At 45.0% G+C, this 10,999-nt stretch overlaps 1 protein-coding gene and 1 pseudogene across 1 annotated transcript in view; one reads left to right on the top strand and one right to left on the bottom strand.

Annotated features, from left to right (window-relative positions):
- Rnf2 (ring finger protein 2) overlaps positions 1 to 2,171 on the bottom strand; it is a 30,630-nt gene extending 28,459 nt beyond the window's left edge. The window contains exon 1 of the mRNA XM_052200506.1: positions 1,970 to 2,171. The gene's annotated coding sequence lies outside the window, so the exon portion shown is untranslated. The remainder of the gene's footprint in view (positions 1 to 1,969) is intronic.
- Positions 2,051 to 10,787, top strand: LOC127697051 (40S ribosomal protein S3a-like; annotated as a pseudogene).
- The last annotated feature ends 212 nt before the right edge of the window (positions 10,788 to 10,999 follow it).

Raw genomic sequence — 10,999 nt, forward strand, 5'->3', positions numbered from 1 at the left:
ACGCCTTTAATCCTAGCACTTGGGAGGCAAAGGCAGGTGGATTTCTGAGTTTGAGGCCAGCCTGGTCTATAGAGTGAGTTCCAGGACAGGCAGGGCTACACAGAGAAACCCCATCTCGAGAAGAGAGAAAAAAAGTTGTTAAAAGTACAATGTAAGCCGGGCGGTGGTGGCACATGCCTGTAATCCCAGCACTCTGGGAGGCAGAGGCAGGTGGATTTCTGAGTTCGAGGCCAGCCTGGTCTACAGAGTGAGTTCCAGGACAGCCAGGGATATACAGAGAGACCCTGTCTCCAAAAAACCAAATCCACGAGGCCGCCCCTGGAGAGATGGCTCAGCAATTAAGAGCACCGACTGCTCTTCTGAAGGTCCTGGTCCTGAGTTCAAATCCCAGCAACCACATCGTGGCTCATAACCATCCATAATAAGATCTGACTCCCTCTTCTGGGGTGTCTGAAGACAGCTACAGTGTACTTACATATAATAATAAATCTTTAGGCCAGAGCAAGCGGGTCCTGAGTTCAATTCCCAGCAACCACATGATGGCTCACAACAGCCTACACACAGCTACAGTGTACTCATATATATAAAATATATAAATAAATTTTTTAAAAAAAGACACAAAATGTAAGCCAGTTTTGTTGAATGTCTATAATCTTGCCACCGGGGAAGCTGAGACAGGAGAATTGCCTTAAACTAAGAATCGAGTATGAGGTCAGCTTGCTCACAAGGCATACAAACTTCTGACAGCTTCTTTAAAAAGATACCCAACGGGGCTTCGGGGACACGAATCGGTAATTTGTTTCCGTGGGCAAAATAAAAGAAATGAACCTCAAATTCAATATTAGACTATACTGAATGGGTCGTTGGCAAAAATAAAAAAAAAATCTCAAAACCCGACAGCTGATTTATTAAAATATTAATAATTAGCTACCAATTCCATTAAGTACTCCAGTTGATTGATCGTCTTGGAACAATCAAAAAACAATATAACGCAAATGCCTTATGGTACTTTTAATTAAAATATCAGCTTAAATTACTTGACACTATGCCTTCCTTTTTTTATTTCAAAAGAAATAACCGCATACCAAATACTTAAATGCCTATCTAAGCTTTTTCACACACCGCGTAAAAAGTCTGACATTACCACCACACGTCACAAGGCATACAAACTTCTGACAGCTTCTTTAAAAAGACACCCAACGGGGCTTCGGGGACACGAATCGGTAATTTGTTTCCGTGGGCAAAATAATAGAAATGAACCTCAAAGTTTTCAAGACCGATTTTTACCAACAACAGTATCTCTGCGAGTAGGCAAGACACTTCTGTAGCAAGGAAACGATTCTAACAAGGACCTGGGCTGGGGAGCCGACGGGCAGAGAGGGGGAACCGGGGAATTCGGCAAACAGCCCGGGGTCAAAACACGAAGCAGCCTGCAGCACGGACGGACTCGCCCCCTCCCCCAACGCCGCCTCCAGGGTGAGCCCGTGGCTCGCGGAGGCAGCAACAGATACTCCGGGGCAGGCGGCGGCTCTCCTGGAATGTGGGGCCGTGAGGGGATCCCGAGCCCAACCCCGAGCCAGGTCCCGAAGGAAGGAGGGCTGGCGGCCCGCCCCGCCCCCACGGCGCAGACCTCCGGGCCCCGCGGGCAAGCACCGGCTAAGTTCGCCTACCGCTCCGGAGCCGCCCTCGAGGCCCCGGCCGCGGTAAGCCGAGGGCGGCGCGCGTGCGCTTCCCCGGAAGGGCTCCGGACGCCTCACCAGCCCGATGCTCACGGGCTGCGAACAATGAGCCCTCCCGGGCGGGCCGCGAGCGGCCGGGGGCGGCGGCGCCATCGCCTCACGGCCCCTCGCGGCCGCGAACACACACACACCCCCAGCCCCACCGCCTCTCGGGCCGCGGCCCGTCCGGGATCCCCCTGCCACAGCCCGCCGCCCTCGCAAACGTCGCCATCCCGCCTTGCCCGGCTCACCGGCTTCTGCCCCAGCCCGGGGCTGCGCTGGCCGTGGCCGGAGCGAGACTCGAGGATCAACCGCCGGCGCCGCCGCACAATATGGCGAGCCTCGTCTTCCGCAATGGAGCTCGGGAAATACAACAGGGGCCGCTCAATATTCATGAGAGACTGGGGAGGGGGGAGCCGGCTCGGCCGGAGCTGCGGGGAGGGCGGGAAGGAGCGAGCAAGCGAGCGAGCGAGGAGGCGGAGGCGCGGGACGCGGACGTGCACCGCGCGGGGAGGCCCCTGGCGTAGGGGAGGGGGCGTGCCTAGTGCAGGCCCGGGCCGTCGGGCCACGCCCACACCCTGGTCCTGGCTCCGCCCCCGCCCGCGGCTATGGCTCGCCAGGCGCCCCCAGCGCTAGCGCAGCCCCCAGCCTACGCTTGCTAACTTGGGCGGCTCCTTTCTGTCAGCTTTCCAGTCCTGGAGCCTTTCTGGGCCTGCCTGAACCCACAGGTTGCGCCTTTCCGCCCGCTGCTGAGGTTTCGATTTGGGCTTACAGCCCCTGACTTCGTCCTCACATTCATCCCAGCGCTAGAAATCCTCAGGATTTCTGCTGCAGAACTTTCCGGGAGTTTGGATCTAAGGCATACAAAGCCATCAAGATCTAAGGAAAGTGACCTTCAACTCTGGAAGTAGGCGCCTGTTAGTCCGTTCCTAATGATTCCTCGATGCTTTCAGTATTCTGAACTTGAAAATATAAGTTGATATTAAATAGTCATCATTACCCCCCCCCAAAGAAAACAGCCTACAAGAAATCATTCGGCAATTCCTGCATTTAAGTTTTAGTAACACATTAAAAAAAGTTGCCTAATTTCAAAGTGTGCATTGGTCATGTTTTCTTGAAAGGATAATCAAGAATAACAGATGATAAATGTGAAGGCACTTGCACTGTAATGTTATTATGATACTCCTTTTCTGTGGCTTAAATTTTTTACTTATATTAATCAGGGTTTTCTATATAAACAACTAATAGAATGCATATATATTAAATATATGCAATATATATAGAGGGGGTATTAGAGTGGCTTCCAGGCTGTGGTTTGGCTAGTCCAACAGTGCTGTCTCCAAACTAAAAGGTGAAAAACCTTTTCAAATCCTAGAGGCTGGTCTTGAGTCTATGTTAGAATCCAAGGAAGTAGGTTTTAATATCAGCAAAATAATGTCTCAGCAGCAGGAGAAAAGGACTTGCAGGCAAAAGCTCTCCACTCCCCCTTCCTTTTATGTAGGCTGCCACACAAGGCCGCAAAGAGTCAGGGTGGGACTTCTCGCCTTAAATGACCCAATCAAGAAAACATTCACAAGTGTGCTCAGTTGTTTGGGTTTTGTTAATTCCAGATGTGACCAATCAGGACTGGCGCTCATACTTACGGTTCACTAGCAATTTAAAAAGCCCTTCAAGGTTAAACTTTTCCTGGGATGTGAATAAAAACCAAAATAATCCCGAGGGTTCTGTTCCTCCACCCTCTGGAGAGGTAGTCAGGAACAGAAACACCATCCTTCCATCAAAGAAGAATGTTCATAATTTAGAACTTTTTGCTCTAGTTCAAATGCTTTGGAAATCGTGATGTGTGACTAGATTAAGCAAGTCAATTAGTGTTAAGGAAAGTTATCATTTATAGGAAGCACAGACACTATGGGTAAATTTAATATCCTATTTAAAGAGTCACAGTAGGATCATCTTTAAAGAAGAAAACTTCTGGGATATTTAGATTAAAAGTTACTTTAAAAGTTAGACCTTGCACTAAAAATTCTTTAGTACAAAGATACTTCTGTCAAATCAGTGTGACTTCTTTCATCTATTTTTATCTCTTCGCTGGCATGAGGCCAGTCTGTGGTGGTGCACACCTTTAGTCCCAGCACTCAGGAAGCATAGACAGATGGATCTTTGTGAGTTCAAGGACAGCCTGGTCTACAGAGTGAGTTCCAGAACAACCAGGGCTACACAGAGAAACCCTATCTGGAAGAAAACCAAAAAACTTGGAATGAATCTTCCTAGACTGGATTAAACAGGAAAGTTACGTTCTGCCATCCAGTAAGAAACATCTCTAAAACCTCTAGATTCAACACCACAAAGGCTTATCACCTGCTCATCCTTAGTGATTAGCAAGAAGCAGAATCACAGTGCCAGTCTGTCTAGGAACCAGACTGGCAGAGACCTAATCACCTAGTTGTATCACCTGTGTTAGTCTGTGCCTCTAGAGTAACAGAACTTACAGAATGGGATGTCTGAGAGTCCAGTAGTTCAGTCCACGAGGTGGGATGTCTTAACTAGTCTTTAGTATATGAAAGAATCCCAAAGAAGTGGGTTCTAATGCCAGTGAAGGAATGGTTTTGGAAACAATGCAAGAGCAAGCAGGCAAAGAGCAAGAACTTCCTTCTTCGGTGTGCTTGCACAGGCTGCCAGCAGGTGTGGTCCAGATTAGAGAGGGGTCTTCCCAGCTCAAAGATTCAGATGAGAAGTGGATCTTCCCAATTCAAATTAAGAAAAATCCCTCCATGTTTGGTTTTTGTTAGTCCCAGATGTAGTAAAGTTGACAACTAACAATAGCCATTGACACACCTGAATCACAGTAATTCATTCTTTGTAGCAGAGAAAGAAAGAAACTAAGGAATAACTGGGAGCTTTCAAAAACTTCCTTTGGAAGAGACACGATCACTGATCAAATTCCGCTGACGGGAACTAATTACCCAAGTCAGTACATCTACAAAGAGAGTGCACCTTTGGACTTAGTTCAGGAAGAAAAGGAGAGCTATGAGAAACAATTGTATTGTTAGCGATGGAGATGCCACCAGTTGGTTCGTGGATGCTACGAAAAACTCCAAGAAAGTTTATAACTATTGGGGGTTCAAGAGTCGCCACATAAACCATATGAACACAAATCTCAGTTAAACAAGAATAGTTTATTGAACCCACACCTCAAGACTGAATGTTCAGGGCCACAAAAGGGCCTCAGGAGCCTAAATGTGGCACCAGTCTGTCTTCTGGGCAGGCTTTTTCTATGAAAAACCAGGTTCAAAAGTTTAAAGGCAAGCAGTGAGGTGGCACATTTTTTGGCTAACTAGACAAAGTATTATCAGCTATCTTTTGAGGAGATTGGTGCTACGTGAGGGGAGGCAGAGGTCGGGAACCAGGGAGTTCCAGTTCTTGATATAACAAAGTACAAGCAATTCAACCATAATTTTGGCTTATTAATAGCACTCTTCCCCATCAGCTATGGATAATTGCTTCTGGGAAGTGGAGTCTGAGAACTTGAACTTAATTTCACCTTCTGAGCAAAATGGAGGCTGAATACAAAATGACTACAGTTATGTTAAAAGGAGCAGACCTCAACAATAACTCTAGTTCCTAAAAGTTGTACCTTCAAAGATAAACTCTGTACAGGTTTCCTGTCATCTAGCGTCGACTTCCCCATTCTTTTTGTTTTCTGGTTTGAGGGAATCCGTGGGTTTGCAGACTTGGCTGCTCAATTTGGTTTTTTTGTTGCTGTTGGAGTTTGTTTCTTTTTGCTTTGTTTGAGACAAGCTGTTCTGGACAGCATCAGACTCACAGACAATCCTCCTGTGGTTGTCACCCAAGTACTTGGCTTACAGTTTGAACCACTACAGTCAGTACATGGAATTTTTGTTTTGTTTTGTTGTTATTCTTAATGCAAAGCCATTAAGAAGCCCAGGGTGGCCACAAACTCACAATTCTTCTGCCTTAGCTTCCCAAATGCTGAGATTATGAACATGCTACATTGTGTCTGGTTCCTCTTGTTTAAATGTGCAAGTGATAAGCACTTGTAATCCCAGCATTCTGGAAGCTGAGAAGGCTGCAAACGTTTTTGCACAGCAAGACCCTGTCCCCAAAACAAAGCAAACAAATTAAAAATTAGCATCAGGATTAGGGATGTAACTCAGTTGCTAAAGCACTGGGGTAGCATGCACAAGGCCTTGCTTAAAACCTGTTCAGTGGTTCATGCCAGCACTAGGTGGAGGCTACAATCATTTACATAGGGGGTTTGAGGCCAGCCTGAGATTTATGAAATCCTATCTCAAAATAAAATCCTAAAATAACACTTTTAATAAATGTTAAAAGTGACATCAATATTTTAAGTAGGAGAATATCACTTATGATATATAAGTATAATAGGTGGATGTCTAGATGAACTCTTGGTCAAAAAATATTATTTTCCCCTAGAGACTTTAGAAGTAATGTCCACCTAATCACATTATAAACTGGGTAGTACTGGTAATTTTTTTTTTTTTTTTTTTTTTGGTTTTTTTGGATTTGGTTTTTTTTTTTCGAGACAGGGTTTCTCTGTATAGCCCTGGCTGTCCTGGAACTCACTCTGTAGACCAGGCTGGCCTCAAACTCAGAAATCCACCTGCCTCTGCCTCCCAGAGTGCTGGGATTACAGGTGTGTGCCACCACTGCCCGGCTGGTAATTTTTTTTTTAATTACCTCTTTAGTGGCTTTATCCTATGGTAATATTACAGAGTATTACAGAACAAGATTATTACAGAATAAGATTAGCTTACCTCAGCCAAACTTTCTTGAGCTTCTAAAATATGACAACTTTGTTAAATGTTTTGAGAATACACTATATGGCCCTTGATGAAATAAGTCTTGTATTTCCTAGAGATCAGCACAGTGCTTGGTACTTAGTAGCTGCTTGAGGAATATGTGTTAAGATAATGCTAAATGGGGATTCCTTGTGAGACAGAGTAGCCCATGTGTGTTTGGTTTGCCTTGACTTTATTCCTTACGAGCAAAAAATGTCCTTAAGATTGCCTGTTACATAGCCATTGCACAGAGGTCTCCAGCCGTGCTCCAAGCGGCTTACTGTTACCAGCTGTGTGTCACTGCTCATAAAACACTGGGAGAGGCAAAGGCTCTTCCTTTTTTCTTTATAAAAACAACAAAAATCCAGGGTTTATTCTGTAGCGCATGCTAGCCTGAAATACACTCTGTAGCTGAGGCTGGCCTCAAAATTGCAGTGATTCTCCTGCCTCAGCCTCCCTAAGAGCTGGAATTTCTGACATGAGACACACAGCTTATTCCTCTTCTGTAGATTACAGATATGATGCCTGTAATTCGGTAACCATCCCAGACATAGGGTTTGGGAAAGGGACAGGTGAGCCTCAATCCTGAGTCATTTACCTTCAAGTGTAAGACATTCTTTGTATTAAAGACAACTGATAGAATATATATATATATATATATATATATCACACATACACACACACACACTCCTAACATAATATATGTGGGATTTATTAGACTGGCTTATAGGATGTGGACTGAGTAGTTCGACAATGGCCATCTTTTGATGTCAAGGCCCAAGATCCGGTAGTTGTTGAGTCCACAAGGCTGGCTGTCTCAGCAGTCCCAAGTCGGCAATGGAATTGTGCTTGATTTCTATAGACCTGCCTGTCTCCAGTCTACAAAGGCATCCTGAAGTAGATTTAAGCCTGGGAGGCAGAGCCTGTCAAGGAGAGCGAGAGCGAGGACAAGCAGGCGTTCAAGTCCGTTCAAGTCCTTCTGTGTGGGCTGCCACCAGGTGTCACCCAGATTTAGGGCGGGGCTTCACGCTGTAGGTAATCTGATTTTTAAAAATGCTGGTAGAGATGGCATACACCTTGAATTCTAGCACTGAAGAGGTAGGCAGAGTTTGAAGCCAGCCTGGTCTACAGAATCATCTACAGAAGGTACACAGAAAAGAAACCCTGTCTGAAAAAATAAGAAAAGAAAGAAAGGAAAAAAATCCCTCACAGGAGTGTCCAGTGTCTTTGGATTTGATTGATTCCAGATGTAGCCAAGTTGACAATGAAGATCAGCCTTCACAGTCTTCATTGAGGCCACCCTGGCCTCAACTCTCCCAGGTGATTTTGCTCTTTATAGTGTATAGGTGGCTTATGAGACAGACATCTCCACAGCTCATCAATGTGGTTATTTTTATATTTATTTACTTATTGGTGTGTGTGTCTGTATGTGTTTGTGTGTGTTGCATACATGTGTGTGCAAATATGTCTGCAGGAGTGCTTGCCGTCATGAATTGCCCATGTCATGAGTCTTCCTACTGCGCTGCCACGGTACCAAGTATCAGGTGTAGGCCTGGGGATTGACAGAAAACACAGACACGGGTCATTCAGTAAGGAGAATGCCAAAGCTTTACTGAAGGACCAGAAATATATACTAGAGGCCAGGTGAAAAACAACAGGAAAAAACAATTATAGCCATAGGTCAGGCAGCTGGGAAGTCCCTACCACACCGGGTGGGACAACAGGAATCAAGCTAAGCCACAGGATGTTCCCTGTGCAAACAGCTCAGCTAGGGGCATTGAGCTAAGCTCACCAGTGCCCAACACTGTCCACTTTGTTTTCTGAGACAGGGTCTCTCACTAAACCTGGAGCCCACTGTTGTGGCTAGTATGGCTGCCCACCAAACCCAAGGAGCCTCCATATGTGTCACCTGGCCCAGTTTTTTACATAGGTGCTGGGCCTCATTGTTTGCACAGACTTTGTCTATCTCCCCAGGTTAGTCTATTTTAAGAAGCTAGCAAGATAGTTTAACAGGGAAAGATGCCTGCTGCCAAGCCCGATGACCTGAGTTCCATCCCCAACACCCATATAGTAGACGGAGAGAACCCACTCCCTGGTATTACCATCTGATGGCCACTCTTGCTCTGTGACGAGCACATGTGCACACACATGAAAGATAACTATAATAAAAGAAACTAGACATAATGCAAATACAACAATCCATTGACAGGAAACCAGCAGGTTTTGTTTTTGTTTTCTTAGAAAACTTGGCTTAGGAGAATAAAACAAAATTAAAAATAAAAGGTATACAGAAGACTGGAATAGCTTGGGGCTTACCCACTTACTGATGAGTGAAGGTACAGGAGTCCCTTCTCTGAAAGAACCAAGTTAAGACTGCAGAAAGGTCCAAAGAGACCTAAACTTCAAAGAGGCTTCAGGATGCAGGCAATTCAAGATTGATCACCCATTCAGCTGAAAAAAAAAATATAATTCTAACCACAAGATTTAGTCAAGTTTTTCTCGTATTTTAGCATAGTTTCTGTTTGCAACAGTCCCCTTGGTCTTGTAGCTCTGTTTAATATTCCCAAGACAACTAAAATAATTGGTGCTACTCTTATGCACAAAATATTCAGCTTAAAGGAATTAAACAGACTAAATGAGGTGGCTAGTGAGACAGGCTTTGGGGGAAGATGAATCAATATTGCTTTTGCTTCCCTGGAGACTTGGAATGGTGCTTTACAAGTCCCAGATGTGACCGTTTCTGCCTAACATCTGTTAGTGCATTTTATTAAATGAACTAGCATGTGTCTGAAAGGCCAAAAGGATGAATTAGACATTTTATTTTGAAGCCTGTTTTAGTGGCTCATTCCTGTGAGTCAGGCCCTGGACAGGCAGAGACAGGAGGATGACCACAATTTCAAGAGCAACCTGGTCCATGTAGCAAATTCCAGGCCAACCAAGGCTCCATAAAGGACCCTCCATCAAAAACAAAACCAAGCCCTTTTGGCTCTCTGAGTGACAGGCATCATGCCAGTTAGCAAGAACAAGTGCCTACCAAAGGTGACAGAAGGGAGCCAAGAAGAAAACGTTGGTCATTTTCTCTCTTTCTTCTTCTCTTTCTCCTTCCCCTCCATTTCTTAAAACAGGGTCACTCTGTGTAGCCTGGGTCATCGTGGACCTTGCTCTGTATATGGCCTTGATCCACCTGCAGTCACTTCTCTTGTATGAGTGATTAAAAGCATGCAACGCCACCGCCAGGGATTGGGGATTTTGCTTTTGTTTTTTTGTTGTTTTTGAAATTGGCTATCTGGGAATTCCCTGTGTAAAGCAGGCTGGCCTGGTACTCACAGAGAGATCCACCTGGCTCTGCCAATCTAAGATTAAAAGCATGTGCCACCAGGCACATATCAAAGATTAGTTTGATATGAAAATCCCAGTTAATTTAATATTAGAAACACTGGGAAGCTGTAGTCACAAGGACTCAAGGAACCAAAATTGCATGTGATGGCCAGGAGGATCATTTGTTCAAAGTGAGCCTTGCTTTAGGACCAAATAATGAAGTAGCATTTAGAAACTCCAAGCTAATTACTGAGGAAGTTCAGGGTAAAAACTGTCAGACTAATTTCTGTGGGCTATGGCTGTTACCCTGGACATGGTCAAAATGGCAGGCCATGATTGAAGTTCACATTGATGTCAAGAAACCCAATGACCATTTGCTTTTTCGTGCTGGTTTTACTAAAGGGGAAAAAAAATCAATAAACAGATATATAAGATGTCTATGTCAGCACCAATATGTCTATCAGAACTGGAAGAAGATGATATCATAACAGGAAAAGTACAGACAAATGACTAGAAAAAAGTGGGTGATGAATTGATTGCAAGCCAAGCATGATGGTGCACACCTTTAGTTCCAACATCTGGGAGGCAGAGGCAGGTGGATCTCTGTTAAGTCAGGTCAGCATGGCTGATAAAGGAGGTTCTGGACAACCAGACCTACATAGCGAGACCCTGTCTCAAAACCAACCAACCAACCTACCACCAACAAGATAATAATAAATTGATAGTAGACAATTCTGGGAAAGACATAGAAAAGGCTTGCCAGTCCACTTATCCTCTTCCAAAGAGTCTTCCTTGGAAAGCGAAAAATGCAAACCCAAGTTTGAATTGGGAAAACTCATGGAGCGCCATGGTAAAGATGGTAGGTCTGAGATGGCTACTGGTGACTGAAGGAGCCAATGGACACGAACCACCAGTCCAAGAATCTTTATGAACTTCAAATGTTTCTTAGTGACGTATAAAACGTTCTATTTGTGATGGTTTGTTTCTGGGAAAGGAGGACGGAGAAGAGGAGGACGAGGAGGAGGGGGAGGGAAGAAGAATAGGAGAGGAGGGGGAAGGAGAGGTAGGAGAAAGAAAAAGAGAAGGAAGAAGAGAGGGCTGGAGGAAAGGGAGGGAGGGAGGAAAGGAAGGGATGGGGGAAAG

This window comes from Apodemus sylvaticus, chromosome 12 (genome assembly GCF_947179515.1).
Source record: "Apodemus sylvaticus chromosome 12, mApoSyl1.1, whole genome shotgun sequence".
In the NCBI taxonomy this organism is placed as follows: domain Eukaryota; kingdom Metazoa; phylum Chordata; class Mammalia; order Rodentia; family Muridae; genus Apodemus; species Apodemus sylvaticus.